This window comes from Choloepus didactylus, chromosome 11, assembly GCF_015220235.1.
Source record: "Choloepus didactylus isolate mChoDid1 chromosome 11, mChoDid1.pri, whole genome shotgun sequence".
In the NCBI taxonomy this organism is placed as follows: Eukaryota; Metazoa; Chordata; class Mammalia; order Pilosa; family Megalonychidae; genus Choloepus; species Choloepus didactylus.
Window position 1 is genome coordinate 19016094 of NC_051317.1, and position 21808 is coordinate 19037901.

General features: G+C 47.9%; 1 long non-coding RNA gene across 1 annotated transcript; it reads left to right on the forward strand.

The window, feature by feature from the left end:
* The first annotated feature begins 1297 nt into the window (after positions 1-1297).
* Positions 1298-21406, forward strand: LOC119505923. Its single transcript, XR_005210904.1, has 3 exons — positions 1298-1432; positions 17596-17791; positions 21260-21406. It is a non-coding gene; the product is annotated as an uncharacterized LOC119505923 (long non-coding RNA).
* The last annotated feature ends 402 nt before the right edge of the window (positions 21407-21808 follow it).

Genomic DNA, 21808 nt, shown 5'->3' on the forward strand with positions numbered 1-21808 from the left:
GTCCTCCCTCCAGGAGCTGATATTGGGGGGTGGGGAACAGGGAGAAGAGGGGAGAAGGAGGGAGTGTTGGGGGAGAGACATTAAACAAGTCAAGCCAGAAAAAATACTAACCTTCTGGGTGCATCATCTGGGTCTGAGCGAGCGTGTGTGTGTGTCGCACACCACAGGTGAAATGTGGTTCTAGGCACCACTCTCCCCTGTTCTCTGGGCATCATGATGTCCAGGGCAAGTGGGTGTGGATCTGGCCTTTGGGAAAAGGAATCCCAGAGCCCTGAACCCCAGTCTTGAGCCCAAGGAGTGGGTCCTGGGTCTAGGAGCCCCTTGCCTGGCACAGCTCATCCTGGGGCATCGGAGTGAGGCTGCCCTCTCCCCTCCACCCATTCGCCATGGGAACCCTCCTACTGAGCTCACCAAAGGGCATTCACTCTGCTCCCCCAAGTCTCTCTGAAGACCCCCAATCATGCAGACCGATTTAACTGAGAGGAAGGTGAGGCCCGCAGCAGGGAGGGCCTGTGTGGGGTCATGCAAGGGGTCGGGGCAGATCTGGGACTCGCACTCAGGGCTCCCAGAGCCGGGAGTCTCGTCACCTCTCACCACTGGGACAGCAGCGTGCATCCTTCTGCCCTACGGCCAGGAGGTGTCACTGAAGGCCAGGGCTAGGTGAGCAGCCCGCTGGCCTCGGGGGCTTGTGCTCTGGGGAAAAAGCTGGAAAAACACCCGCTGCAGCCGTGGAGTGCTTGCTAGGGGCCAAACACTGTGCCAGGGTCCTTCACCCATTTGCTCATTTAGCCCTCCCATTATCCTATTTATTATCCCATTTTGCAGATGAGGAAACTGAGGCCCAGAGATTATGTGTAAGGAAGTTTCCTAAGGCCACCCAGCTCCTGTGTGGCAAGACCAGGGCCCAAGCCCGGGTCAAAGGACAAAGCAGTGCTCTCACACCACGCACCTCACTGCGCAGGGGGAGGCAGGGTTTGTAGTTGCCCCGGGTCCCTCTGGGAATGGGTCGGAGGCAGGCCATGAACCGGTCTTTGATGCCAGCTGATGAAAGCCGAGGGGCAGAACTGCATCTGTGGAGGGGGCCAGGAGATGGTGGGGTCCTTGGAGGGGGCTGGGAAATGGAAGTTAGCCCCAGGGTTCTGAAGGCAGGCCCCACCTCCTTTGTGCCCCCTGCCCAGGTCCTCACCACATCCCACCTTGGGGTCCTGGGTTGAGGGCAGGGGAGGTGCCCTGCTATCTCTGTCCTTCTCTGTGATACTCACCTTGCTTTCTGCCCCCCTTACCTCCAGCAGGTGCACTTGTTTACCAACGTCCCAATACATCTCTGTGCAACCTTCCCGGATCACTGGGGCCCAAGAATCTCTCAACTTCCACGTGCTCTTGGACCCCCTTCCTGGGGATTGCAAACTGTGGGGCCCCAAGAGTGATCCAGGTAACACTTCTGTTTAACAAGCTTCTTGGGGGTTCTGATAAACAGCCAGGTATGGGGACCACGTTCTCCAAGCCAGCTCCGCGGTCCAGACTGGAAACCAGCAGTGTTGCTTGCCTTTCCAAATACGAACTCCTGGTCTGTGCTGCCCCAACAGGAAGGGCATGGGCTCCCCAGCCAGAGACCCTGGTTTCGCCACCTCTATGCCCCTGCCCTGCTCAGAGCCGAAGGTGATGGCCTCCCAGGCCCACTGCCCTCATCCGTTCAGGCAACAAGTCGTCACTGAGCCTGACTGTGTGCCAGACGCTGAGTCAGCACTGGGGAGAGGCCTTCAGCTCACTTCCTGGTGACTGACCAAACACAGGAATTTCAGTCTCATTAAAAATGAAAGCAGGGAGATGTGCTAATGTGACTGTGGGTTGAGGAGGTGGTACCTTAGAAAGGTGGCCAGGGAAGGCCTCTTTGGAATGTGATGTTTGAGAGAACTGGAGGAGGAGGTTTTGAAGATCTGAGAAGTGTGTTCCACACACAGGAAGAGCCAGCTCCAAAGCCCCAGGGCGGGAACAAGTTGGGGGCATCAGGAAGGGAAAGAAAGCAGGAGTGGCCGGAGCATCTCTGAGTGAAGGCTGCATTCAGGGAGGTTGGCAGGACCGTGTGGGCAGGGCAAGGGATTTTATTCTAGATGCATCAGAAGCCCCCAGATGAGAGAGCCTGCTCTGATCCAACCTGAATCTCTCTGGCTGCTGGTGGTTCATTGGAAGATCTCTGTGGATCCCTCCTTGGTCATGCCCCCCCACCCCGCCCCAGCAATCTGCTGACCTGCATCTGGGAACCCTGGACAGCGCTGGTAGCTGGGGCAGCTGACCTGGGGCCCTGGGGTCCGTGGGGTTAATCCCCTGGGTTTTGAGCAGCCTCTGATTAGCTGGCCCTGCCACTCCTGGCTGATAAACTGGAAGAGGCAGGACACAGCCTGGGAGGAAAGTGGAGAAGTAAAAGCCAGCAGAGGAGGGGCGCTGGGGGCGGGGTTTCTCTCCCAGTGTTCTCCCAATTCTGCGGTGGTAAGTTTCCTGGGTGACAGAGGGTCTGCTTTCCCCCCCATTTGGCACTGTCTCAGTCAAGGCTGGGGCCTGATTTTATGGGGCCCTATTTAAAGAGAAGAATACAAAATTAGGTGCAGGGCCCCATGCATGGCAAGGGGCCCTGAGGTTTAAGCTTTGCTAGCTCCGAGGCGGGCAGCAGCTCTAGTCTCCTTCCATCAGGGGAGTCAGCTCCACGTCAGATGAGGACGCCCAGGCTCCCAGAGCCACCAGTCATAGAGGAAGCAGAAGAGGCTCCACTTCGGCCAGGGCTCTTTCCATCACCCAACCCATCTAGAAATCGAGCTGCTCCTTCTCCTCGCCAACATCAGATCTATCACGAGGAGTTATTTTAAAAATATATTAGTCTTCTGGTGACCCTTTGAGAGCCTGTACTAGGTACTGACACAGTCCTATGAGCAACGTAAGGTTATCATTGCTAATGACAACCTCAGACACGGGGCAGCATGGACAGGGCAGGCAGGGGGCTTCCAGAGGAGGGAAAGGGCTCCCTTTGGGGCAGCATCCCTTTGGGGACAGGGTCCTGTGTGAGCCAGAACCCCAATCTGCCTATCAGACCCTCCAAACTGGCACATTCTGAGCTGACTGGAGTTCAGAGCAGGGGCTCAAGGACCTGGCTGGGGATCAGAATCCCCAGAAACTCATTAAAATGCAGTTCTGAAACCTTGTGGATCACACTGTCTCTATCTAGTGTATGGATGGATGAGTAGAAAAATGGGGACAAAAACTAAATGAAAAATAGGGTGGGATGGGGCAGATGATTTGGGTGTTCTTTTTTACTTTTATTTTTTATTCTTATTCTGATTCTTTCTGATGTAAGGAAAATGTTCAGAAATAGATTGTGGTGATGAATGCGTAACTATATGATCATACTGTGAACAGTTGATTGTACACCATGGTATGGTATGTGAATATATTTCAGTAAAACTGAATTTAATTTAAGAAAACAAAACAAAACAAAACAAAACAAAACAAAACAAAGAAAACGCAATTCCTGGAATCCCCATCCAGATCTATGGAATCAGAATCGCCAGGAGCAGGACAAGGAATCTGTATTTTGAACACACGTGCCAGGTTCTTCTTCAGCACAGCCAGAGCTGGGAAGCCCTGATTTAACCATCAGCTCCCAGTCCTGGGGAATCTGTGTCCCTGTCTCAGAGTGGGGGGGGGGGGGGGAGGGCTTGAGAAACTCCGGGGCTCAACAGAGGAATCCCTGTTTCCTGGGAGGGCTGAGTTGCATGTGTGTGTGCATGCTTGTGTGCACGTGTGTGTGTGTGTGTCTGTGCGTGAGGGAGATGGGAGGAAGCCAAATTGCACACCAGGCATCTTGTCTCTGGGAAGAAGACATCATCTCTCTGGGAACAAGGCAGACCAGTTCCGGTGGTTGGTTGGAGTAGACTTTGCCTAGGCTGATTCTTCTGGTGGAACTATCTCAGATTCTCTCTCTCCTCAGTTCTAGAATGGAGTTAATGGAGTTAACCCAACCATGGATTCTCAAACCTCAGCTTAAGAACCCCTGGTCTATCCATTAAATGTAACAAAGGCAATATGCCATTGCTAAATGTATATGAGAAAGGGATATAGGGGAGTAATATGGGATTCTTGGTAGTGGTGTTATTTGCTGTCCTTAGTAGTATATTGTATTGTATGACATGTTATTTTTCTTTTTAACATTTTTTCTTATTGCTAAAAAAAAAAAAAAAAACAAAAAAAAAACAACAATTTTTCCTGTAGTAATCAATATGTTCAAATGCTGATTGTAGTGATAAATGTACAACTTTATGATGATACCATGAACAACTGATTGTACACTGTGGATAAATGTATGGTATGTGAATATAAGTCTATAAAATTGTAGGAAAATATATATATAGGAGTAAAAGTGTTGGAGAAAACATGGTGAGAGCAATGATGCCTCACCAATATGGACTAACTACAATGTGTAAACTCAGAATTGAATCTTAGAACATAGCCTAACGTGGACACAATAATTGTAATAGTACCTAGATTGTAAGCTCTTACAGCAGTTAACTCTATCCCTGAATTGTAAGGCCTATCTCTAAACTTTGAGATGCTGATCCCCTAGCGTATGTTGTCACAAACATTGAGACTGGTGGTTTGATGTGCTGAGCCCTTGAGCATGGGACCTTGCCCTTATGAAGCTCATTACCACAAAGGAGAGTCTAAAGTTGTATGTAATGGTGCCTAAGAGTCTCCCCCTGAGTACCTCTTTGTTGCTCAGATGTGGCCCTCTCTCTCTCTAACTGAGCCATCTCGACAGGTGAACTCGCTGCCCTCCCCCCTATGTGGGACCCAACTCCCAGGGGTGTAAATCTCCCTGGCAACGCAGAGTATGACTCCCAGGGATGAATGTAGACCCGGCATCGTGGGACTGAGAGTATCTTCTTGACCAAAAGGGGGATGCAAAATGAGACAAAATGGTTTCAGTGGCTGAGAGATTCCAAATGGAGTCGAGAGGTCACTCTGGTGGACATTCTTATGCACTATATAGATAACACCTCTTAGGCTTTAATGTATTGGAATAGCTAGAAGTAAATACCTGACACTACCAAACTCCAACCCAGCAGCCTGGACTCCTGAAGACAATTATATAATAATGTAGATTACAAGGGGTGACAGTGTGATTTTGAAGACCTTGTGGATCACACCCCCTTTATCTAGTGTATGGATGAGTGGAGGAATGGGGATAAAAACTAAAGGACAAATGGGGTGGGATGGGGGGATGATTTGGGTGTTTTTTTTTCACTTTTATTTTTTATTCTTGTTCTGGTTCTTTCTGATGTAAGGAAAATGTTCAGAGATAGATTGTGGTGATGAACGCATAACTATGTTATCATACTGTGGACAGTGGATTGCATATCATGGATGATTGTATGATGTGTGAATGTATTTCAATAAAACTGAATTTAAAAAAAAAAAAAAAAGAACCCCTGGTCTAAATGCTAGGTCACCTCTGCTGGGAAGGCCCCCCAGACCTTCAGACAAAGATTGCTTCTCCACTTAGACAGACATCACTCCATCACACTAGCTGTTTTCATATTTACCTCCCCCCCCCTTTTGGACTGTGGGGCATGTGCTGGTCACTTTCTTCCTTCTTGCCAGTACACAGTAGTATTATACTTCCCTGCCCCTTAGAGGTTAGGCCTAGCCCTGTGATGTAATTACAGTAGCCAATGAAATGTTGGTGGAAGAAACTTTGCAAGCCGGTGTGTGATTCGCCATGTTCTCTTCATCTTGCCAAAGTGACCTTGGAAATGCAAGTCAAGGTTAATGGCTAGGTGAACAGAAAACCTTGCTGACCTGTGTTAGACATGTAGCATGTGTGAGAAATAAACCTTGTTGTAGTAAGCATTGAGATTCGGAAGATGCTTGTTACTGCAGCATAACTTGGCTTGTCCTGACCAATACAGGTGCTTTGCAGGCGGAGCCCCTCTCCAATAGAGCTGTGGGTCTCCAGTTCCTGGCACAGGTTGGCACAAAGTAGTTGTTCAATAATCCACCAGCTTATTAAGACCTTGCTAAGTGCCAGACACTGTTTATTGTTATTTCACCTAAGAATCCCCACAGCCCTAAAAATCAGGTCTCATTATTCCCATTTTACAGATGAGGAAAATTTCTGGTTAGCAAGTGGCCTAGAAACCTGAGTTTCTATCCTCCAGAACCCTAGCCAAAGCACCACATTATAGACGTAGGAGAACGAGGCAAGTCACTTCCCTCTGAGCCTCAGTTTCCACAGTGAAAAATGGTTTAATAATAATGCACTATCATATGTGAAGTGTTTTGCACAGTGTGTGGCACATAGTAAGAGCTCAATAATGGTAGCTATTATCTTTTATTATGATGCAACTCCACCTCCGATAAATGTTGTTTGGAAGAACAAATAAATGGAAAAGGGTCAAATGGACTGAAAGCTGGGATTAGGCACCTGGGGACCCACTGGCCAAGAAGTCAGCTTAGCTCTTTATTTTTGTGTCCCCAACCATTGCTGGTCAGCTTCCATCTACTGAGCTCCTACTGTGCCTCAGGTTCTATGAGGTTCTTCACATGCAGCAGTTTATTTAGTCCTCACTCAACCCTATGAAGGAGGTGCTATTATTCACTCCATTTTACAGATGAGGAAACTGAGGCTTGGGGAAGTGAAGTTCTTTCCCAAGGATTCTCTGCAAGAAGAGACAGAGCGGTGGGGGCCTGGACACGCCGACTCCACTGACAGCAATATGAACCTCTTCCTGACACATGCTCCCCTGCCCAGTGGTAAAAGAGGAAGACAAGACTGGGACAGAGCTTAGGTCTCTGGACTCCCAGTCCAGTGCTCTTTCTCCTCTATACCTCTGTGCTTACCCCAAAAGGTGTGAAAAACACGCACACACGTGCACACACCCACACCCACACACCAGAAAAAGCAAGCAAGCAAAGGATTACCCCTCACTGGCTGCTGGGCGACCGCTCCCCGCCCAGCACCGGCAGCGGCCCCCCGCCCTGTGCCAGCGCAGACTCCTTGTCACCATTGTGATTGGTAGACTAAACAGCTGGAGCGGAGCCGGCCTCCTCACTCCCTCTCGCCAGGGCGGCCAGGGCTTTCAAAGACCGGCCTCGGCTGCTATCTCCCCCATCAGCCCCAGCAGCATTTAGCCACTTTCTTCAAACACCGAGCCAGGGCATGATGGTTAACATCAAATCTGGCAGCAAGTCATAACCTATAGGGCTGGGACATTTATCACGGGCTGGGGCCCCTGGGGACTTCAAAGGGGCCTGAGGGGTGGGGGCGGGGCGGGGGGCTCGGAGTGGGGCTTTTTCTCCACCCAGAGCCTAGGGTGGCTCATCAGAGCTCAAGGAGTCAGGGTCTTCCTCAGCTGGCCAGCCAAATGATAATAATGATAATAATAGATATTGATTATGAATAATAGCTGCTGTGTAGTGGGAGATTTACTGGGTCCAGGTCACTTCACACGCTTCATCTCATTTAATGCCCATAGCTATCTTGTGAGACATTTACAGTTACTTTTATCCTCATTTTGGAGGTCAGGAAACAGGGAGGCACAGAGAGTTTAAGCCACTTGCCTAAAGTCACACAGCCAGTACTAAAAATAGCATCGACAACAATAACTATATCCGTCATTTATAAAGTAATTAGTATGTGCCAGGCACTTCATACATTACCTTATTTAATCCTCCAAGTACTCGATGAACTAAGCATTACTTTTTCCTATTTTAGAGACTAGAAAATAGTCTGGGGGAGGTTAAGTGTCGTGCCTGAGGTGACATGACTGGTAAGGGGCACAGCTGGGATCCAAATGCATATCTTCTGCTCCAAACCCAGTTCCCGACCACCTTGCAATACTGCCTTCTGGGACTAGAGTCCTGGGGTGCAGCCCCGTGCTCTGAACCTGGTCACAGCCTCCATCACATGTACAAAAGCCAGAAAGCAGTTCTGGCCACTCTGCCATCAGATCGCAGGCCTGGCCAAACTCCTTGGCATGTCCTGGGGCCTTCTGACTGGGGAACTCAAGGCTTCTTAGGGCAGTTAGGGCACGGTGGGGAGACAGAGGTAGCCAGGTGCTTTGCTTCCATCGAGCTGCCTGGCAAAGCCTGAGAGGGGGAAGGGGCTCATTTTTTCTTGCTCTCAGCTGAGAGTGGGGGAGACCAAGGAATTGGGTGTGGGGACAGTGTGAGATTTAACTGCCTTCCATCCACCCCACCCTGAGTTTGGTTCTCCCCTGAGTCAAATTCTGGTGTGTGAAGAGAGCTCTGCTTAATATGGGATGTGTTTCCTTACAAGGCTTCCTGGAGTCACTTGACTAATTGACCAAATTCCACAAACCCTATATGCACCAACAAAGTCCAGCACCCAGCACCACTGTGAGAGGGCAGAGTCGAATAAATGTTTGAAGCAAGGAGAAAAAATGGTCCCTGCTCACAAGAAACTAAATTCCCTCTGTGAGGCTACATGTGACAAGCGTTACACAAGAGGCACGAGAAGAATGCTCAGGAAGACTTCCTGGAGGAGGTGCTATCTGGGCTGACAGGGGATAGAATAAGGTCTATGTGGAAGAAGCAGGGCCAGTGAGGGCTGGAGCAGGAAAGGGACCCAAGGTACCTTCTGACGTTCACTCATTCAGTTACTCACCCACTAGACATTTTGTTAGGCCCACATGTGCTGGGACTTTGCTGGGGATTGGGGAGACAGTGGTAAATCATAAAGTAACTATCCCTGCTCTGTGCCACATATGGCACTAAGCCCCTTACATCCATTACCTCCTCTCGTGGTCACAAGGGGCCCAAGAGGGAAGCATATAACACCCCCATTTTACGGATGAGGAAACTGAGGCTCAGAAGTGCTATGATTTGGTCAAGTTCACCCCATCACCCAGTGGCAGAGTGAGGCCTAAAATCCAGGCTTGTCCAGTGCCAGTGCCCAAGTCATTTGTGGGGAGCAGCTGGGAAGGACACGTGGACTTCTTTCCTCCCAGGAAGCTTGGTGGAGGAATAGAGGATAAAGAGGAAGCGGTAGCCGAAGGAGGGAAAGAATTGGGGAGGGCCTTCTTCTGAAAATGGAGAAGACTGGAGAAAGTTTGTGGACTGTGGGGAAGAAACTCACAGAGGAAGAGGGAGACGGGGCAGTGTGGGATGGTTGGGGGGGAATGGCCAAACGGAAGATGACAGTGTATGCAAAGAGGTAGAGGAGTTCTGAAGACAGGTGGGGGGCTGCAGCAGCCCCTCAGGGCCATAGCTTTTCCTGCATGAAGTGGAAACCCAGGCCCCAGCACAGAGTGTGGGGGCAGAAGTGGGGGCTGAGGGGAATAGACCACAGGGGTGGGGATGCGGGGAGAGGCAGGGGGAGGCAGGGAGAGAGCACAGGCTCCAGAGTCAGTGTGATGCGGGATCAGGGTTCAAGTCCCAGCTCTCACTGGTTGCCATGTAACCCAGGCAAGCCACATAAGCACTCTGGACCTCAATTCCATCCCATTAAATGTGAAATGGGGGTATTGCAAGCAGTAGGTGAGATATTGCATGGAAAGTGCTGGTGCCCAGGGGATAGCTGGGCCAACAGGAGAGAAGAACAGGGTGGCAGGCCCAGCTGAAATGCTAAGAACATTCCACTCAGCCCAGATTGACATCCTTGCCCATCTGGGCTGCCCAGGAGCTATATGGGGCTGAGTGGGCTTAACCAGGACTGGGGCTTGGCAAGAAAAATGTCTCAGCTGGTTGTGCTTGGAACCTTTTCAGTCCCCTACAGACCTATACCACTTGGCCCTGCCTGGGGTTGACTTAGAGTAAGGGGAACTGTGGCTCCAAGAAATAATATTTCACTACCCATATATTGATGCTTAATGGACATCTGAAGTAAAATAAGTAAAAACATTTGGTTGTGCTGTTAAGTAGCTGTGTGACCCTCGGCAAATCTCCTAGCTTCTCTGAGCCTTAGTTTCCACATCCATCAAAGAGGGAATTATAACTCAGACCCAAATTCTTAAAAGTGAATGTCTCAGGGTAGAGAGGACAGTGGGCAGTTCATAGGAAGAAATTTACTTTTTATTTTTAAACCCTCAGTATCAAGTAGAAATTTTGCACCACTTTATGACCAGTACAAACAGTAAAGGTATTTCTTTTGTGAAAAAATAACTCACAAGTGTACAAATAGGATCATAGATGAGAAAGCCTTTGTGATGTGTAAATTGTGGAAGAAATGAGAGAAAATATCAGCATTATCTTTCATAGAGCACTTTTTCAACTTATGCAAAGAGATTTCAGAGATTTCCAAAATAAGACACCCCCCTTCCTTCCTAGTTGCTTATTACATGCTTCAACTCATTCAACAAATGTTTATTGATGTCCTACTGTATGTCGGGCCCTGTACTAGGTGCTGGCAGTAGAGGAGTGAGCAAAATAGACGAAGCATCTGTCACCATGGAACGTGTATTTGAACAGAGAGAACAAACAAATATCAAGTTTGCCAGCAACTGATAAACTCTATGAAAAACAAAGGAAAGTACAGAGTCAAGGGGGGTTTCTATTGGAGATCAAGTGGTCAGGGAAGGAGGTGAAATTTAACCAGAGCTGTAAATGAAGTGAGGGAACTGATCCAAGGGAATATCTTGGAGATGTACAGTCCAGGCAGAGAGAAGAGCAAAAGAAGAGCAAAGAAGAGCAAAGAGAACAAAGAAGCTGAGGTGAGAACTCACTAGGCAGTTACCATTCATGTCACTGGTCTTCAGCCCTATTCTCATCCATGCATTTGTCTACACCCATCTACTTGTTTACTTACCCACTGTTCTGGTTTGCTAATGCTGCCATTTTGCAAAACATCAGAATGGATCGGCTTTTATAAAGGGGGTTTATTTGGTTGCAAAGTTACAGTCTTAAGGCCATAAAGTGTCCAATGTAAGGCATCAGCAATAGGGTACCTTCACTGAAGGAAGGCCGATGGTGTCTGTTAGCTTGGAAGGCATGTGGCTGGCATCCGCTTGCTCTCAGATTCTGTTTCAAAATGGTGTTCTCCAAAATGTTGCTCTTGGGGTGTTTTGTCCTCTCTTAGCTGCAGCTCCTCTTCATAATGTCACTCACAGTTGCTCTGAGGTCCTTCTGTCTGTGAACTCCTTTATAAGACTCCAGTGGTCCAATTATCACCCACCCTGAATGGGTGGGGCAACACCTCCATGGCATTTATCCAGTCAAAGGTCTTGCCCATAGTTGACTGAGTCACATCTCCATGGAAACACTTAATCAATAGGTTCCAACTTAATCAACACTAATACGTCTGCCTTCACAAGATTGCATCAAAGATAATGGCATTTTGGGGAGACATAATACATCCAAACTGGCACATCCATGTACCCATCCATCCATTCAACAAACGCCCATTCATCTATCTATCTATTCACCTGCCCATCCACTCTACTTACCTATCCACCCACCCATTTACTCACTAAACCCATCTAGCCATCCATTCATTCATCCATTCACCCATGCAGCTATCCATCCTCTCATCTATTTATTATCCAACTACCCTTCCTCCCTCCCTTCCTTCCTTACTTCCTTCCCCTTCCTCCTTCCCTCCCTCTCTCCCTCTCTCCATCCCTCCTTCGCTCCCTCCCTTCCTTTCAACATGTACTGGGGATCTGTTATGAGTTAGTCATGGGGAGACATGGGTGAAGATATGGAAATCACAGCCAAAGGGTAGAGAGAGATGCAAATAGTTAGGGTATGGGATGGCAGTTAATAGTGCAGTCTCCATCACTTACCATGTAGTTTTGCTAAGGAAGCTCTCAGTGTTTCCCCACTTTCATGGTGTTAGGAAACCTTGCTTAGCTTTTAGAGCTCAGGTTCCAGCCACCATCTCCATGGAGACTTCTGGTCCTTCCTCTTAGAATTCACTGCCCCAAGCCCCTAGCCTTGACTTCCATGATGCACTATTATGTGCCACCTTGTTTGGAATTACTTGTGTAAGTTTGAGCTTTCACCACTGGCTCATGAGCACCTTAATATTGGTCAAAATAAGTAAATAAGCAATAACAATAGGTTACCATTTATTGAATGCTTACCTGCATGTTTGGCACTGTGCTGAGCACATTTTAAAACATACTAGTTTATTTATTGCTCAAAATACTTACACAGAAAGGAACCTACCCTCTCATGAGGCAGTACTATTATTATCCCTGTTTTACAGACGGAGGCACAGAGAATTAAAATGACACACCCATGTCACAAGCTAGTGAGTTCCAGAGCTGATTTCTAAATCCTGGCCTTTCAACTGCAAAGCCCATCTCCTAAATGCAGCACCACTTACTGCCTGAGTCAGCCCCTATCCCCCGTACCCCGGTGCAAATGCACTGAATGGACAAAAGGACAAAAAGTTGAACATCATAACCAGAAATCTGGGTTTGAATCCCACCTCCACCACAAGGATTCAAATTTGGTGACCTTCACCTGGGTGTTTCAGTGGCCTTTTCTATGAAACAGAGGTAACCATAGTATCTACCTCACAGATTTACAGTGATGTTAAATGACAACCCAGAAAAGTTAGCTATTTATTTTATTTAATACAGGTTGCAGCCTCAGTTCCCTCTTGATTTGGCTGCTTTGTTCTTTCACAATTTGCCTATCATATTTTATCATTTTTATTTTATACTCTTTGATAGACACTGTTCTTCAAAGTATCAGAACCATTGTTTTTGGAACTTTTAAAATATGCTCAGAGAGGAGTAGCAACAGACAAGATAGGATTATAAACCACTGAATCATTATATAGATTTTTTTAGTCTCTAGGGTATTAATTAGAACAACTGGAAGGAAATAACTGAAATTGTGCAACTGTAACCCATACTATACCGTGAAATTTGCTCTATAACTACTTGTTAAACTGTACTTTGAAAATTATCACTTTTCTGTATATTTCACAATAAAAAATATTTAAATAAATTTAAAAAAAAAGTGCCCAGAGCCTGCAAGAGGAGACTTCGGTTTAATTCAGGACCTAGAGTGACTTGCCTCGGTGGGGGCAGGTAGGGCAGGAGGGACCCGGTCATCGGCCCCCACCGGGAAGGGGAGCCGGGCTGGGGGACCCAGGCGGTGCTCACCTGCCCCCCAGCAGGGGCCCGCGTCAGTCCGGGCCTTCGGACCTTCCAGGGCCGCCCTGTAAATCACCCTGGGTGATTTATACGGAGACGCCCAGTCCGCTAATCTGGTAAACAGGATAAGCAGGGCCCGGCTGGATTTATGGGCTGCCAAAAGGGCCCTTTACCGCGGAGATGCGCCCAGCGTGACCCGTCTCTCCTCCGACAGTCGCTGCAGCATCCTCGCGGGCAGGGGTCACGCTGTCTCGGCTCCCGGCCCCACTTGGCTCCTCCTGCTGCTACTGGTGATACTGGGCTGCTCCGTTGCCCTCTCTGGGCCACAGGTCCCCTGTGCTGGGCATTGGCTGAGAAGTTGGCATGCACGGGGGAGAAGGCAAGGGCGAGAGGAGGCTGAGGGAAAGAGGGGGAAGATAAAAACGTGGAAGCTGGGCCGTGGTGTCCCCAGTGGGGACAGACTTTGGAGCTCAGTGAGGCAGTACCCAGGTGCTAGTCAGGCTGCAGGCTGCCCTGGGTTCCATTTTGGCTCTGATACTTCCTAACTGTGTGATTCCCTGAGCCTCAGTTCCCCCCTGTGTAAAATGGTAACAATATTAGTACATTTTTTGCAGAGCTGTTGTTGGACTAATACAAAGAGAGAAGCATATAAAGTACTTTCATGGTCCCTGGAACCTAGTAAGGGTTCCGTAAGTATTAGCTAATTATAATTATGATTGCATGAATAACTGGGCTGGGGGTGAATCCCAGAGATTCTCCCACAGAAGGGGCCTGCCTGAGGATGTGTGGACAATTGGAAGGCATCTGGCAACCACAGAGGACTCTGTAGCAGTTAGATATGGCAGACTAAATGTTCTCATTGCAACATGGATGGATCTTAAAAGTAGAATGACAAGAGATGTCACAATGACACAGTATCAGTCACATAATTTTAAAATACATGCACATAAAACAATGATGCTTATTTCATTTTTAAAACGTGACATTAAACCCAATAGAATCCTTGCCTTTGTATTTGTTGTATAGGGGTGTGAGGTGAAGGGATGGGAGTGGGCAATGAGGATAAAAGGGAACAGATAAAAAATAAATATGTAAATACAGGGCCGCAGGACCAATGGTTGTGATATGCCATGGACAGGGGACGGTAGTTAATTCGACCCTTCAAACTTGAATATAAAAAACAGATGCACAAATCGTCCTGGAAAACAGAACAAAGATAATGAAGGGAGAAAATACCAGCTTACAAAATGGGCATATGGCTGTCCATTGTATTGTTTGTACAGCACATTTTGTTTTCACATGTGCCTGCTCTGCCTCCTCCAGAGGCTGTGGCCGGGAAAGTCCAGGGTGACTGGTTGGGCATGGGGTAAATAGGGGTTTAAGCATTTGAAAGGACAGAGAGCCCTGTGGGCTGAACCTATCCAGATGGGCTACATGGAGGTGGTGGTGGTGGGGGCACACATTGGCCTCAAAGGGACAGGTAGAGAGGAGGAGTGAGAAGAAGAAAAATGAAACACCTGGCAGCTGGAGTAAGCCTGATGGACATGGGCAAAGGAAAGGAGGAGCAGGAGGCAAGGAAGGAAAGTGGGGAGAAGGAAGGCAGAGAAGAGAAGGAAGCAGCTCACAGGTGGGGTGTGGTGCACAGGACACCACCAGCCAGGTCTGTTTACTCATTCATTCATTCATCCATCCACCCATCCATCCATCCATCCATTCATCCATCCATTTACTCATTCATTCATCCGTTCATTCAGCAGGCATTGAGCCTCTACTATGTGCCAAATCCTGTGCTGGGATCTAGGGATGCAGCTGTAAACAAGGCAGACAAGATTCCTGTCTTCATGGAGTGAGATTTGCCACCAGAGACAGTCATTACAAACAAAATAATGTCTAGTGGTGCAGTGCAGGGAAGAAGGAAACAGAGTGCAGAGAAGAGCAGCTTGTTTGGAGGCAGCCAGGGAAAGCCTTCAGGGAAGGTGATGTTCAGAGGAGCCTTGAAGGATGAGAGGTGTCAGCCTTGTGAGAGGTAGGGGAAGGACCATTCCAAGCAGAAGGAACAGCCAGTGCCTCCTCTGAGATGCAGGAGAATTTTGGAGATGGAGAAAGTGGTTGTCATGGAAACTCTGGGCCTCAGACAACACATCCCTTTTCTTTGCCTTAAGTTTTCTTCCAGAAAGGCCTTCAGCCTTCAGGGATCACTGAGTCCACTACACAAGTGGGGAAACTGAGTCCCAGAGAGGCGCTTCCATAAGGCCAAAGCTTGTCCGTGGGGAACCCAGTTCTCCTGACCCCACTTGGATTCTTTCCTTCTTCCTTCTTTGAGATGGGATTTTTATCATCTGGGTATAGCCTTGAGAGAACTGGGTGACAGGGAGGTGGCACAAACGTAGCGGTGACTCTGCCTTCCTATATGCATTGGGGGATGTGCCACCCGAGCCCAGATGTGCCTCTGGAACCTGTGGGCTCAGGACGTGGGGACAGCTCAAGTCACTCTTGCTAGATAGAAACACAAGACTTACACATCCCCTGGGGGTTCATTTGAACCATGCAACAAGAGAGCATTTTCTTCTCTTTCCTAGAATTCTCCATTTTGGGCCTGCAAAGATCTGAGGTTTGTGAGTGGGGTGTGGTCAGAAGAACTGATTTAACCTAACTCAGAGACTCCCTGGAAATCAGAGAAAGCAGCAGACTCAAGAAGTCCTGAGAGACAGAAGTGAGTCACTAGTGGCTGATTCAGGAATGCAGATTTTAGCCCAACACCAGAATGTATTTTCTGACTCCTCGCGGTGTCAGCAGTGTGGTAGTAAGTACCTCGTTGGAGGTATTCAAGCAGCTGAATGGCCATCCATTAGGGAGATGCCTAGATAGGTGGGGAGATGAATTTCTCAGATGATTTCCAACTTGGAGTCAATGACTCTATAGGTTTACAATTTAGGATTCAATGATAAGACAAATAACATAACGATAGCTACCAAATATCAGCTGAATTCATAACTGCATAAATGATCCCTCTTAACTCCCATTTTCTATGGCTCTGAGTTTTTTGGTTGACCCCCAAAAGGCATGGCACACAAACACAAAGGATCCCAATTTGCTACAGCTTCCAACTTTTGTAGGGGAAGGAGCATTGGCTGAAAGCAACAGCCTCAGGCATTTCCCTTCTTGCCATCATGCATTTATTTAATCTAATATTTACTGAGTGCTCACTACATTCTGGGCCAAACTACAGGCACTTCATCCTCACAACACTTCTGTGAGGAGGTTTCGATCAGTCTACATGTCAGTGTGAAGAGGCCTTTGAATTCTCTTCTGATGATTGGAGGAGATTTTTATTTGCACAAGTAATTCTGATACGAGGCTGAGCACACTAAGTTCCAGAAGAGAGGAGTGTGCCAAGTTCTCTGAGGAAGCAGAAGGGGAGCCCGGGTGGAAAGCTGAGGAGAAGGCCGTGTGCAGGAGATAGCATTTGAGTGTGTGTGTGTGTTGTGTGTGAGGGTGTGTGTGTGTGTATGCATGGACAGATGTACTGGTCATACAGAAGTAACATGTAATTTGATGACGCAGACTCTGTTTCCAAAAATGGGTTCCTGGCTGCTCCAAACACATCCAGAAATCATCCCTGTACTTCTCGTGGATGAAGTATGACTGGCAAATAGCAATGAGAGGAATTGAATAAAGATGGGGGGGGGGGGGCTCGTTTTTCTCCTTTCCAAACATTGGCAACAGCTTGCAACATTTTTTTTTAAATTCAGTTTTATTGAGATATATTCACATACCATGTAATCATCCATGGTGTACAATCAACTGTTCACAGTACCATTTTATAGTTGTGCATTCATCACCCCAATCTAGTTTTGAACATTTTCCTTACACCAGAAAGAATCAGAATCAGAATAAAAATAAAAATTAAAAAGAACGCCCAAATCACCCCTGCATCCCACCTTATTTTTAATTTAGTTTTTGTCCCCATTTTTCTACTCATCCACCCATACACTGGATAAAGGGAGTGCGATCCACAGGGTTTTCACAATCACACTGTCACCCCTTGTAAGCTTGCAATGTTTTGCTTTGAGTCTTGGGCAGAGGTCTGTGGTCCTCCCAATGTATCCCCATATATGCTTCCCTTCCATCAGCTGAGCCCATGGAGGGGGATGGGCAAGCCCACCAGCCCCGCCCGGAGTTGCCTCAGGTCCCTAGATTTGGTCAGAGCTTCAGCACATTTCTGCTTAATTCTTTTGACCAGACTTTTGGACAGAGACATTATAAAAAAAAAAAAAAAAAAAAAAATCAAAAAACAGAAACGGTTTGCAGCTGAGGAGAAAAAAATCGTTGCTTAACTTCAAGCTAAGTCCTGTTTTTCTAAAATTCGGTTCTCTAAAAGGTAGAATAAAACGAATACCACAATTATGCTTCCTAATTAGCTCCCCGGTGTTCTCCCCTTAAATTCAAACCACTTATCTCCACATAAAATCTCCCCTAGGTCCGGCTGTTAACACCACTCTGAAGAAGGGCCAGCCCACAGCTGGCAACCGCTGGCTCGTAGGCTGCAAGCCATGGAAGGCGTGGGGTTTGGGAAAGGGAGCGTGCAGAGTGTGGGATCCCGGCCTCTTGAGACGCCTTCTCTTAGAGGTTGGTGCTGTCATCTTCAGTGAGAAGACAACCTGGGACACACCCAGGTGAGGACTCGAAGGGCCTCAGGCACAGATCTGAGAGGTCACTGTAATTTCAACACGGTCTGGCAGAAGATGTCCAGTGCTCAGAGGGAAAAGAATCCGCTTCCACATTCTTCTGCCCTGGACACCCAGTGGATGTTTATGTAAATCCCTGGGAGAGGTTATCTCCATTTGACTTGAGGCAGGCTTGACTCCAGGCCTCGGACTGGAGAACCTGTGGGGGTGTTGTGGAAGACTGCCAGGAGTGTGTGTGTGAGTGTGCCTGTGCGTGTGTGTGTGCACGTGTGTGCGTGCTTGTGTGTGGTGTGTGGGAGGATTTCAGAAGAGCGGCTCCCTGGAGTCCAGAGACCTGCAGAATCAGCTTGATTGCTGGCCCCTCCCTACCCAGCCCCTGCCAAAGCACGCAGAAGGAAGAAGATTTTTCTTGGAGATGTAGGTTGGAGGGGCTCACCTTTGCCCTTGACCAGTTATGTGACCTTCAACAAGTTGTTTCCCTGTTCTGGCCTCAGTTTCCCCAGTTGTGAAAAGAACTTGTTGGATGGTGGGCTCGACCCAGTCGTTCTTAACCTTTTGGGGACACTGGCCTTTAGGCAATCTAGAAGGTTCATTCTGCATGTGCAGATTTCAAATTTTACTTAGATGCTCAGCGGTTCTTAGACCCCCTTGAAGCCCATCTGTGGACCTCTGATAAGAGACCCTGGTGATGTTCTCTAGCACAGTGCTGCCCATTGTAGGTGCTCAGTAAATGTTTGTGGAATGACTGAATGATCCCTTCCAACTCTTACTTTCTATGGCTCTGTGAATCTCAGTGCCCTAATTTGATTCTGCTAAGGCATGTTCTGTAGTTAGAAACAAAGATCTGCAGGAGGGTGCCTTGCCTGAATGTTAGAGGCCACACATACACACACACACACATGCCTTTTGATCACCATTCATCTGGCAGGCATATTTTTAATCAAGCACCTAATATGTGCTAGGCACTGGGAAAGTAGTGGTGAGTAGGTCTGAGCCTGTTCCTGCCCTCATGGAGCTTAAAGTCTAGTGGTACTGGGCAGAGAACTGGGCCCAACCTGGGTGTACAGTGAGGTCGACAGGCACAGTCCTGCCATCAGGGCTGCACTGTGACTTTTGTGGACCCTCAGCACTTGTGTCTTTGTGGGCTCCTCCCTCCCTCCAAAAATATTTAAAAATATTTTATATCTGCATTGGTGTAAAGACATATATAATCCAGGCTGAATGAATTTTTACATAATCTTTATCATATTAATTTTTACTTCTGATTGTAAATGACATTACAATTAAAATATTTTCATATGCCCCTAAACAGATTGTGGGTCCTAAACTCTGTGCCCTGTCTAATGGATAAGTCGGCCCTGCCTGCAGCTTGGCCTTACTCACAAGATAATTAATGTACAATACAAGGCAGTAGCTGTTAAGCATGTATTTCAAAAAAGAGAAGCTCTAAGATGTTGGAGAAGGTCAGGGAAGACTTCCAGAGGAAAATGGGAGCAGAGCCCTGGAAGACACGCAGAACCGAATCCATCAGGAAGACTGACACTCTGGACCGGGGCGAGGGAGATCCAGAGAGAGCAAAGACTTGGAGGGTAGAATGTGCAGAGCATGTGTAGGTAGCAGAAGTAGCCAGAATTTCTGGTGTCCTCCAGAACTGTACTTGGGGGTCATTCAAGGTCAAAATTGAGCCTCTTTCCCACAGCCCACTCATGTACCCCAGCTCTCCCACACCCACTCATAGAATCTTAGACTGTTGGAGGTGGATGGGCCCATAGATAACCCTCGCAACCACCACTGTTTACTGAGCACTGACCAGTACCAGGCACATGAGGCACTTTATCATGATTCTGTTTCATAGATGAGAAAACCAGGGTTCAGATTAAGTAACTTGCCTGAAGTCAGACAGCTAGGAAGAGGCAGAGCTGGGATTCACATGCAAGTCTGTCTCTCCCCAGAGTTCTGAGCTCCTCTCTGAGAGGCTGAAGGAGGTTCACCCAGTCACCCAACAGATGGGGAAACCGAGGCTCAGCGAGGTGATATGATTGGCCCAATGGCACAGAGTTGGGTATAGAATCCAGGTGTCCTGGCTCCAGCCCAGCCGCTGGCAAGACTCAGTGCCTTCTGAATTTGCATCTGGGAGTCATCAAATCTTTCTCATCGTCTCAGCCTCAAAAAGCACGCAGCCCATTTCCACAATGGCTTCGCCCCCTTCCTAGCCAGTCCTTCCTACCCCACTCCTCCAGGCAGGTTCCTGAAGCCCCAATTTCTCTAAGAGTCAGGCTGAGATACTCTTTCCTCTAAAGTTGTTCCCAGAGAGCTGGGGGGAGGTGGAGCAGGGGGCGTCGGTCTTGCTTGGCATTTTCTCAACCCCCACTCCCCGCCCCAGGGGAAGGCTCAGCAAGGGCAAAATAGGCTCCTCTGTGTCCAAAACCCATCCCTCCAGTGTAAGAAGCACCTGCCTCCCTGGCTGGCTGTGCAGATGTTATCAGCAGCACGAGCTGACTCACCCTCATGACATCTCAGCCCGCTGGGCAGGAACGCAGTTCTGGGCGCCACAGTCTCCCAGGGTAGAGACACACCAGAGCGTCCCCGGGTGGGGCACCAGGAAGGCGAGGGGCCTCCACGCCATGTCCCCTGGGAGGAGGGGCAGTTGCAGGGAACAAGGTTGTAGAATCCAGTGATATTAAAACTGTCATCAAATCTTGGTGGGGAGGGCTTGGACATCCTATAGAAGAAGGATGATAAAGGTTTGGAGGGTCCTCAGAGGCAGCACTTGGATTCTTGGGAGGAAGCAGAAGGTGGCAGGAGGGCCATTAAGGCCAAGAAGACTGTATCATAATCAGTGCTAACTAAGGAGGAAATATTGTCCAGGAATGTGTGAGCTCCATCTTCCCGTGGTGTGGAAGCAGAGGCTGGGCAGGCACACTGGGGGAGAGTCAAGTAAGAGAAGGGCGATTCAGGTTATAGTCATATGGATCAGAACCGCTTTATGAAGTCATCACTCCTCATTTTCTAGGGAGGCAACATGGCTGAGCAGACACATTAAGGGCTTTGGAATCACACAGTACCTGTTTAGATCTGGTTTTTACCACTTACCAGCTAGAAGGCCCTTCACCTCCCTGTGACTCAGTTTCCTCTTTTGTAATGACTACAGGGGCTGTTAAGGTGGGGGTTAAGTAAGATAATGTATGGAAAGCTCCTGACAAAAAATGAGCTTCTTTTCCCATTTTAGAGTTGAAGGGATCTGCTAAGCGACATACCTGCCCAAGGTTACATGGCTGTTAGCAGCAGGTGATTTAGCATTGCTACCCAGATCTCTTCCATCACAATGCACTGTGTCATTGTGTCATACCTGCTTAGTCCCACTTACAGAGCCTCTCCAACATGCCTGAGCTGAGTGATGTCATGCTGACTAGTTGCTTTATGACCATGTCTAATTATGATCCTCTTTCTATACAGGTGAGGCCCAAAGAAGTTATTCTACTTGTGCAAGGTTTCAAAAATGAGGAAGCAACAGAGTTAGAATTCCAATTCAAGTCTGACTCCCCAAACCATCTCTTAAGCAGGAGTTGGCAAACTATGGTCTGTGGGCCAAGTCCTACCTGCTGCCTGTCTTTGTAAATAAAGTTTTATTGGAACACAGTCATGAGCATTCATTTACATATTGTCTCAGGTTGTTTGAGTCACAGTGGCAGAGCTGAGTCATTGCAGAGACTATATGACTTGCAAAGTCTAAAACATTTAATATCTTGCTCTTTACTGAAAAACTTTGCTGTCTTCTGCTCTCAAGCAACATTTTATAGTCTTTCCTTGAGAATTTTAAAAAGAGAATCTGCTTAACACCAAGACACATTTTTAGGTAGGAGGTAGGTAAGTATTTGGAATGAATCCTGGGAGGAAAAGAGAGTCAATTACTACCTTTGCTCCTTCCGCTGTTCCTCCATCTCTCCCTATGCAGGAGAACTTTGTTAGTCAAGGGTAAGTCCGGTAAAACAAAACACAGACAAT